At 34.7% G+C, this 10,876-nt stretch overlaps 1 long non-coding RNA gene across 1 annotated transcript in view; it reads right to left on the reverse strand.

Annotated features, from left to right (window-relative positions):
* Nucleotides 1–1,746: 1,746 nt before the first annotated feature.
* LOC136797198 (uncharacterized) overlaps nt 1,747–10,876 on the reverse strand; it is a 42,102-nt gene continuing 32,972 nt past the window's right edge. The window contains exons 2-3 of the long non-coding RNA XR_010845036.1: nt 4,055–4,258; nt 1,747–2,108 (exon numbers count right to left, since the gene is read on the reverse strand). This is a non-coding gene — a long non-coding RNA (uncharacterized lncRNA). The remainder of the gene's footprint in view (nt 2,109–4,054; nt 4,259–10,876) is intronic.

Raw genomic sequence — 10,876 nt, forward strand, 5'->3', positions numbered from 1 at the left:
TCAATGTTAAATCAACTCTACATAATATATTTATATATGTAAATACGATGCGATTTCGTTTGGAGTATTTACAATTTTTAAATAAACTCCTCTTGCAAGAGAAAAAAAAATACTAATTATCAGGAATTTTCTTTGACGTAGTTAGAAATTTGTATTCCCTTTTTGGGAAAACCATGTACCAATTTATCCCATAACGGATTAAATATTATCTAATAAAACTATATATAGTAATATGACGTCAAAATGTAATACATACATCACTATAAAATATAAATATTAATAATCGCTTGCAAAGTTAGAATAACTTCATTCCAAGAGTAGCACAGTTTGAAATTAAGTTTTCTGGTGCTGTGAAACATGCGGGTCGATAACCACACATTTGTGCATTGTTTAGTGAGTGACAATGCATCACGACATATGATGAAATTGATACTAGGTCCATATGACACTGATCCGTGATATTCATCGAAAGTTGAGGATAGCCGGATCGAAATATGACTTATCGATGGCTTACTTAAATATTAACTAACTGTAGAAAAAATGCAATTAAAGGTTCTTTCAATTAAGAAAATTTAATTACTTTTTTACTCAACAGATTAAGATTAAAATCTAATTCTGTTCAAACAAAAAATGATTTAAAAATTCTAATATTCCTAAAATAGAGAACTTTTAATTTTATGGTTCTAAATACAATGGTGATATATTTGGCATCCCTGTGAAGAAACCTATCTATATTACGTAATATAACATCTACCAGATATTTAGATGGGAAGTTAGATGGGTGCCGAGGGATATACGTTTACGAATGCGTAAGCCAAAGTCGGGGAAGGGATCTGATAGAATCAATATAAGGCCTATTAGGAATGAATCCAAATACCTGTCAATACCTGGACAAAAATTTCATTGAAATCGGAATAAATATTCGATCAATTGTTCCCAAGCACAAATTTTACTGCAGACATTGAACCAAATTTATTTCTTAATACCTAAAACGTTACAAATGCGTGTGAAAATTTTTGATCTGTGGATCAATTTTTATAATTTAATTGAATTATTTTTTTTCTTCTTGCATTAATGCAATGATTTTAAGTTAGGTAGGGTGAAAGAAAAAAAAAATCATCTTTGCCCTTGCTTATAAATTTTCACTTAATTAAAAAAAATATATTCTGCTTGATATTATGAATTAGCGAAATCCTTTTTTAATGACGAATCAGAAGGAGGTGCCACTGGTCCTTAACCATTATCGTTTTGGTTTTAGTATTTTATTTTCCTGGTGCGAATTACATTAGTAGTTTTTATGTATCAAGCCGTGAATAAAATTGTTATAGTAATATTTACATATAACATATTTGATGAATTATATAGCAAATTCCGATAAATCCACTTTTTGTTATATTACAAAAAAAAAATAAAAACCTGAAAAATATAAACTTCTGAAATAATAAAAAAATACAATAATTTTAGGATGTTAATAAGTAGAAACACTTCCTGTTACTTATTGAATCCTTCACGTATATTATAATGTCATTTTGTATGTGATTTACTAGTAAAACAAAAGTAACTGTAACTGCTATTCTTATGTACAAATTCATTTTATACTGTAACCATTGATGCTATATTAGGCTAGTCACACTAAAGAGAAAAATTAGAGATTATATTGGTATTAGGGAACTGATAAATAAAGTCAAAATTAAAATTTAATTATATACATTTATTCCCTATTTTATGAACATTATAAGTCAGCTGTCAATGTTCAAAGTTGTTCATGCCGTTTTTCAATTTCAAGCGCTTTTTAAATATTGCTCTATCTTAAAGTCTTCTCTTCCCGTTTTAATCTAATATTTCAAAAGTGATATAGGCCCGTCGCTCTCCGGGGGTTTAGTGGGGCGTGTCCGGCTGGGAAGGAAGGAAGGAAAAAAATTATACATATTGACTATAACTTTATATTAAGTGGGTGTTACAATTTCATTCACAATTTTATTCAATTTGAAAAGGGCTGCGAACTTGTAACGCCTGGGAAGACTTCTTAAATATTTCTTCACTGCTTTTCCATACGTCCTTGGCGCCTTTGGCATTCCCCCGGAAGGTACTAATTCTAACCTAGTCAGCTAAAACAAAGCAAATCAAAAGTATAGCTTATATGTAGTGAGTATATATATTTATTATATAGATGAGTACTGCTTATATATAATGAGTATACATTGAGTGAATTTAATGAAGAGAGAATTTCCCCCGAACATATCCAGAGGAAAAAAAAAAAATAAAGTGAGTTATTGTGATTTACAGGGTGTTTCAGGTTTTTGTTTTAGTTCAAAAAACTTTATTTATTGATAGATATTACAATCTGCCATACCGTTGTGGGTAATAGGTAATAGTGATGATTGATCACATTCATACTAAAATAAGAATGAAAAATAAATAAATAAATGAAAGAAAAGGACATAAAAATAAATAAAATGTCTCTTAAAATATATACAAACAGAAGGATAAAGAAAATGAACATAATCAAACTATGTGCATGAAAAAATAAATAAATAAAATAAAATGATAATAAAACAAAATTAATATCTAGTCACATTTACACTGTTACATACAATATTTACACAATCGACCTGAGAATCCCTGAGCCAACTCTATCCCCCTACGTGTGAGGGGTAGAGCAGAGCTCATAAGATCCTAGCGCATCTCTCTGGCCGCATAACTGGTTATGAGCCAGTGGAGGCTGAGAAAGTGCGCTAAAGGCGCAAACTTTAAACTTGAGTGGAGAACCTTACCATTGCCAGAACTCCAATTATTTTTATATTTAAGTGTTCAAACTGATAACATCAATAAAGGATCTCAAAACAAGAAACAAATTCCCTATGTGTCCGTTATAGCTTTATTAGGGAGATATGGACGCCTAAAGGTTTCCATTGTATGAATTATTTAAGTTATAATAAATAAATTAATATGTGGTTAAAAGACTTCATTAATTAAATTTAATAGTAAAATTTATATTAAATGTTCTGAGTAATTATCTTCAGCAATAAGACAGGCTTGAACGACACTGGATATGTCTACAGAGTTAATGCCACAAATTTTTTTATTTGAAATTAAGTTAAACAAAAATTCTATGAAATTCGGTCAATGCCTTTAGTTCTTTACAAAAAAAGGATAGTCCAAACCCGCTTAAATGACACATATCCAGTGCCGTTCTATCACTGCTGCTTCGGAAGAGAGATCTCGAGCTTATCATATTATATATTACAATGTATCATATTATATTATTATTCATATTATATCTAATAATGTATCATATTAGTTTATTCATCATAACCTGAATAATACCTAACAACAGAAATCAACAGAAAAATTTATAAGGGAATATCTCCTAAAGAAGTTTTGAGATCCTTAATTCATATTTACAGTTAGGACTAAACCCTTAAACACCCTGTTTGACACATTTTGCCAAGTAAAAATTTTATTTGAAATTCAAAGTATGAAAATTTTTTCTTTGAAGAACAATCAATTAATTAAATTTTCTACTTTTCAAATTGTTGTATTTATAAGTTATATAGCCCGAAATATGATCCAATAAATATTATATGAAATTTTATCCAGATTCATATCCTTTCAATACATCTTTATTCACCCATGTTTTCAATTGTTAACATAAATTAAGTAATAACTCGTCCAATACCATTATGTAAATTGTCAATAGTAATTAAATTTATCATTAATTTAAATAAAATAAGTGTGTAAAACATCTTTGGTTTTATACTTGATGAAAACTCGAAACCTACTAATACAATCCTATGCAAATGAAATACTCCATATCCATAGTCAATGAAAAGTATGCACTATAAATTCAAAATTGTGAGGAGCTCAACAAAAGTAGAAAGAAAGCCATTGAAAATACCAAAACAATATGAGGCCTAATCCCGGGTATGGTCTATGAGTATCTCAAATTCTGTAACCCTCCCAAAAAATTATCTCTTGATAACAGGCTCTAAGGCAGGGAATAATCAATTACATTAATATTTGATAAAATAATGATAAATTTGATAATACTGACCAACTTCTTTCTCTCAATACGTTGTAATACTTCATTGAGCTTATATTTTTTGTGAAGGAAGGGGGCCAGGTTGCCTCTGTACTTTCTTTCCAATTTTTTAACCATCCATATTAGCTTCATGCGCTTTGGAAGGGGAGAACATTCAATTATTTTCCCAAGAAAATTACCGTACGTTAAGAGTACGCAGTCCATGTTGTTAGAGATCTACAAAAAATAAATATTAATAATATTAAATCAACGTAATTTCAATTAGGGTTTTTTTTTTCAAACTTCTAAAGTAAGATTAATGAAAATTCTATAGATATTAAAAATAAACTATATAAGGCTATTTTAAAATAATTTAACTTAATTAATAGCTATACTTTCATTAAAATAATCGTTGTGTTTGGTGCAATTAAAAATAAAGTTAATCCATAAAAAGTGGCCGCTGTCTTCTACATTGGGAAGTACAACCAATATGACTTTTTAGAGCTTAGGAATTTTACTTGAGACATAAAATTAAATTCCTATTTTATAAGATTTAAAATTAAGTTAATATAATATAGTTAATAATATTAAATATATTTGTATTTTGAAGTTTAATTTATTTTAATTAAACCATGACTTCATTTTTGAAAAAGTAAAGGCTAATTATAGCGAAATTTGTAATACCTATACTTAAAAGATATTTTTTAAATAAAAATATTCAATTTGATTTAATTTTATTTACACACAACATATATCGCTAAGCCTACGACTTGGATAAAATATTTGATTTTAGTTTATTTAAAAGTGTAATAATATTTCATGCAAATAAATGAATTTAATTTTTGGAGATCGCATATGATAGCTAGGTAATAATAGATATACACAAATTGAATTTTTAATCCATATAAATATTACGCCACAGCAAATCAAAATATTAGAAAAAAATTGACTTCAAACTGACCAGAGCTTAACAACAGAAAAAAAATTTAATGGATCTCTATAAATAACAATTATTAATCATTGTAAAATAATAATCAAAGAAAAATATCAATAAAAAAAAAAAAATACATTGAGGACGCAACAAATATGAAAATAACTCTAGACTCAGGAGAAAGCTTCAAACTGAGTCAACCACTCTGTCTACTGCTCAGTGATACTCAGAATGAAAAATGTCACTAATCTTCGTAGTAGTAGTGGTCTTTATGGATATTCGCAAATGAATATGAATTCTACGTATGAAATTTTGTCCGAACACCTATCAATCATTTTATTTTAAAAGTAGTTTAAAAGAATTTTAGTTTGAAAGAAATTTCAGAGTAACATATATGAACATATTATAAGAAAACAAACTAACCTGAAATTAAAAAGTAAATTTAGACATTCTCTTCTCTATAAATGAATATAAAATCGGTTTAAAAAATAAACTCTTAAAAAAAAATCTCTTAAATCGGGTACCCTTCATTGGGTAAAAATCTGGCGGTCGAGCGTGATTCTGATCGAATCACCTCCTTGCACAACCAAGTTGTGCAGTAACCAGAATGGTCTAGTGACAGTACTTCCTTACAAAGTACTGAGCCCTTGACCCTTCATGAGTTGTAGCCGTACAGATCTTAATTTTAAAATACAAAATAAAATAATTCTTATTCTCAATTAAAAATAGAATAAGTACAAAGTAAAAACAAATAAATTAATAAAATAACTAATTTATGTGTTATACAATTATTCAGTTCTAATATTATAAGTTTCTAATAATAGTATACAATGTTAACGATATAACATCCGCAAGCAAATAAAATCGATACTTATTGCAAACTAAAAATATATAAAAGAAAAAAGAAATCAATTCATACAAAAACTATTCTCCTCTGATCCGAATTTCGTAAGTTAAGTACAGTTGAGGGAAGAACAAGGAATCCGGTAAACGAGTTTAAAAGTTTGTTTATGATGAGAAGTGGAAAATCGTTTGAAAGTAAGATAGTCTTGAAACGGTGAATATTAAATTGATTTTTAGTTGTTCGGTCAAAATTTCAAATGGAAAATTTATATTCCAATAAAAATATCGTAAAAACTACAACCTCTACCATCACTATAAATTACTTCGTAGTACGTTGTTTGCTAGCAGACATCTCTACGTCCAATGGTTCCTCAAATAGTTTTTCATTAATCAAACATTTTGTCCATATTACTAGAAATCATTGTCTTATGCATTTATTTCTTTATAAATTAGCTTAATTTGCTAAAAAGCAGTTTAAGATATTATAGGAGTAATAGTTTCATGATATTTGCCAAAATAAATTCACAAGAAGTTGATTTCTAGAAGTTCGGACAAAATGTTTGGTATATAAAAATCTATATCCCAGGAACCAATAGGCATACAGATGGCAGCTTGCACTTAAATTAAAGCTAGTGTAATGTGATATAAAGTAGTTAATCATGTTTTTCTTCATAGGGATAGTAGTTTCTATGATATTTGCATATGAGTTAGAATCTCGCATGTGAAATTTTATTTCAACAATTAGAAATTAATTTATTTGGCAAATATAATGAAAAATTTCAACCCCTACGAAGACAAATGTCTTAAACTACCTTAGAAAATTAAGCTAGCTTTAATTTGAGTCCTAATAGACATCCGTAAGTAAGTAAGCATATAGTTTTGCAGGTCTAATATTTCTCCAGCAGCAACCGAGGAGGAAACATTGAAGACTACTTCCCTGTTGTTAGTCTATGCTGGTGGTTTGTGCGTTGCAGTCGATCAGCTCCCTGCTCCTGTGACATCTCTGGCGGAAGCTCTCGTCTGGACTCTACAGGTACATTTCATTTATTTAAAGTGTTAAAATGTAACCGGTGCAATTTAAAACTATTAACTTTTAAAAAAAACATTAATTGTACTAGTGATTGCGTAGAAAGAAACAATTAACAATTAACTATAAGTATCTATTAACTATCTATAAATTATAAACTAAAAGTGTTAGTGATAATTTTCGCCCATAAATATTGTAGGATCTTCGCCTAGTAGCCCTTCCGATCAAAATGACTCATCTGTAGATGAACACATGACAGTCGATAATGAACCAATTACAGCCCCTCTGGGTTTTGTCCTCTATGGGTTTGAGGTGGCCCATCCCATTGAGGATATAATTGAAGAATTTCGACGTCACCTTCTCAACGAATGTTCGGCGAATGTTCCTCAATGTGCACTATGTAATGGTAAGGTTGGCCACACAACCACATCTAAAGAATGTCCTGTTCGTCAGGAGCCAGGCCAAGAAAGAACAGGCACCAGCAACTACACCAGCCCCACTCAGGATGCCCAGTAATATAGTCAGGAACGGGTTATCCTACTCATAATTGATGGGAGGATTTCCGCCAGATAATCTCATCAGCAACTCCCGCCACAGCCTCAGCCTCCCTCGACGACTGCCACATCCCTCTAACAGTGCCATCGAACAACTATGCTCACGCATGGATCAGATGCACAGTATGGTCACCACGCTTCTCAACATGATGGGTAGGATATTGGACCGCCAATATGCCTTATCATATAGACCAGCTGTGGTGGCTCTGACGGATACTCATTGCCTCGTCATGGATGTATTTTCATGGGTATATCTCACCTCAGCGTGTAAGTACCTTTTTGATAAAGCGAATTGGACAGGATATAGGTCAAGAATTGAAATAACGCTACCCACGATAGTTCCATACCGTACACCAGATGAGGTGGACGAGGCAGTGGAGCTTTTCACATCGACCATCCGGGAGACAGTAGACATGACCATCCCAAAGTTCGCACCTCTTCCCAAGTACATTAGGAAGCCCCCGAAGCATGTTATTGCCCTCATTGGTCAGCGCAACAACCTCCGCAACATTTACATGAGGATGCATGAACATTAAAATCGTTCATCAATGCGATGACCCGCCAGATTGCGAACCTCATGCGTGCCTGAAAAACTCTCTCTGGCACGAAACGTTGAGAAGAACACATGATGACCACCGTCAATTCTGGAAGCTAGTACGAACACACGTGACCAAGCGGAGGATGGTCCACCTGATCAGTGATGGCAATCTCATGACACCCGAGGAACAGGCTAATCTTTTGGCCTCAAGCTACGCTGCTCGGGATGCTGAGCGGGCGAGTCTACCGAGTCCCAACGATGCGGCAATCTTCTTCACCTATCGCCAGCTTGAATCGGCTCTATGCCGCACTAAACAAGCGTCAGGCAGTGATGGTATCCCTTACGTTCTGATAAAGATACAACCAAGGAAGGGTAAGGCGTTCCTCCTCAACATCTACGTTCCTCCCTACGCCTATCGTACTTCCCCACAGCCTGGGAGCAAGCAATAGTGGTGCACTTCTTACGCCGGGGAAGAAAGGGGATCTACCGGAGCATTATCGTCCGATCAGCCTCCTCCCACACATTAGCAAAATCTTTGAGAGGCTGGTCCACCACCATCTCGGGGACCATTGCGTAGCTGAGGAAGTCATACCACCGGAACAAATGGTATTTCAACAGGGTCTCCTGCGACCACCATCCCGCAAAGCTCCAGGCATTCACCATCGAGCAGATGAGGAGAAATCGACCAACAGCCTTCGTTTTCCTAGACTGCAGCCAGACATTCGATAGCGTCTCACACCCGCTCCTACTCCATAGGCTAGAATATAAATATCCGTTTCCTGCCACTCTCTGCCGACTGCTTAGAAACTACCTTACTGGCAGAACGTTCGTAGTACGAGTAGGTGAAGAGCTCTCACCTCCAGCCCCCACCAACTGTGGAGTACCTCAGGGCTAAGTACTGGGACCGCTGCTCTTAGTAATCTTCACGACGTCGATTGTGTCCCTGGAACATGAGGAAGCAGTGGTTGCAGCCTACGCTGATGACATAGGGGTCTACGTTGCCCAGGAAGCTTCTGCTTCTCAACCATAGTAGACGCTCTGTAGAAAGATGACATAAGGGGGAACCCTGCTAAGACCGACGCTATGGTCATGTCATTTTGGAAAGAGAAAAAGAGCTGCCTGCCCCAGAGATTTGTAGTGGACGAACAGAACCGAAAAATCTCCAATTCCATCCTATACCTTGGCGTGACTCTAGACCGTCATCTTACTTTCTCCCATCACGCCAAAGAGAGACTCAAGATAGCCCATCTCAAATCAAATAGGCTGCACCACCTGCTCACATCTCCTTAACTCTCGCTACGCCTTAAACTGCAGATTTATAAATCCGTTATAAGACCTACATTACTCCACGGCGCCCCATTTATGAGACACCTCTACAGAACTACAATAACTTGACTACAGGGGTTCCAGGGATCTGTCCTCCGTAAGATCGTCCGGGGAACCACGCTCTAGAGGGCCAAAAACAGAGTTATACGTGAAGAGCCCCAACTCCCCACTGTACCGGACTATATAGGCCGACGGCACGTCAAATTCTTTAATGGGTTGAAGGCCTGCTGGAACCCACTTTTCAGAGAAATCGCTCCTCCACCAAGACCTGGGAGGTGGCAGAGCACGGTTCCCTTAGTCGACGTCCTCGACAAGAGAAGGCCTTTGACTCTTCAAGTCTGAGGTCTAAATTTTCACCATTCCACCAGCGGAACGGCCCCTCCCCGTTCCAATAATCTACTGGCGTAAGCCAACCAAGTTTACAACTTTCATTGGACCCCTCACCTAACAATATAATGACAAAAGGCAATCCAAGGTATCCTTCATACCCAGCTATACATATAACATACCTCCTAAATGTACGTACTAAATACCAATTAAAATCTTTACAGGAGGGTACGGAAAAAAGTAAAAAAGGCGGGAGTGGAGGGTTTCACTCCGTTTTTCAATTTTAGGTGCTTTTTAAATATTGCTAGATTTTACTATCTTAGTCGCCTCTTCTAGTTGTAAGCTTTTCAAGATTTTAAGATTCCAAGAGTGGAACTTGTGTGTTAAACTTTTTGTGTGCGATAATCTCCTGATTACATGTCGTACATCGACCAACCTACTCGCTATAATTGTTTGTTAAAAAAGTCAGATTAATAAGCCAACCATGGAGGGCGGGTGTGGAGTGTTTTAGGCACTTAATTAATTATAGGCGCTTTTTAAATATTATTGAATTTAACTATCTTAAATTCTCCTCTTTTTGCTTTAAACTAATATTTCAAATGGGATGTAGGACCGTCGCTCCCTGGGTGTCTTCCGGCGGGGAAGGATAGCCTTTTTTGTGTGTTGTGACATACCCAACATTTTACTCACTATAATTGTGTTTTTGAAAAGCATAATTGCCTATTTAAAAAATTGTGTTAAATAAGCCTACCATAAAGGGCGGGAGTGGAGGGTTTAACGCTCTTTTTCAGTTTCAGGTGCTTTTTAAATATTACTCGATTTCACTATCTAAAAATCTCTTCATTAAGTATTAAGGTTATATTTCAAAAGTGTTATAGGAACGTCCCTCCCTGGGAGTAATAGATGGTCGAGTCCGACGTGGAGGGTCTCTATAATTGTCTGTTAAAAAAATCAGATAAATATGGGTACCATGGAGGGCGGGAGAGGAGGGTTTCACGCCCTTTTTCAATTTCAGGCGCTTTTTAAATGTTGCTCAATTTTAGTATCTAAAAGTCTCTTTGTCCCGTTTTAAGGTTAAATTTCAAAAGTGATATAGAACCTCCCTCCCTGGGAGTATTAGATGAGCGAGTCCAACGTTTAAGAAAGTTTTTGTTTTGTATTATTACCTCCTCTATTGAGATTATGACATGTCGTACATCGACCCCCCTTACTCCCTATAATTGTCTGTTTGGAAAGTCAGATAAGTAGGTCTACCTGAAGGGCGGGAGTAGAGGGTTTCACGCCCTTTTTCAATTTCAGGCGCTCTTTA

Source organism: Halyomorpha halys, unplaced genomic scaffold (assembly GCF_000696795.3).
Source record: "Halyomorpha halys isolate HHAL.00 unplaced genomic scaffold, Hhal_1.1 Scaffold62.1, whole genome shotgun sequence".
NCBI lineage: Eukaryota > Metazoa > Arthropoda > Insecta > Hemiptera > Pentatomidae > Halyomorpha > Halyomorpha halys.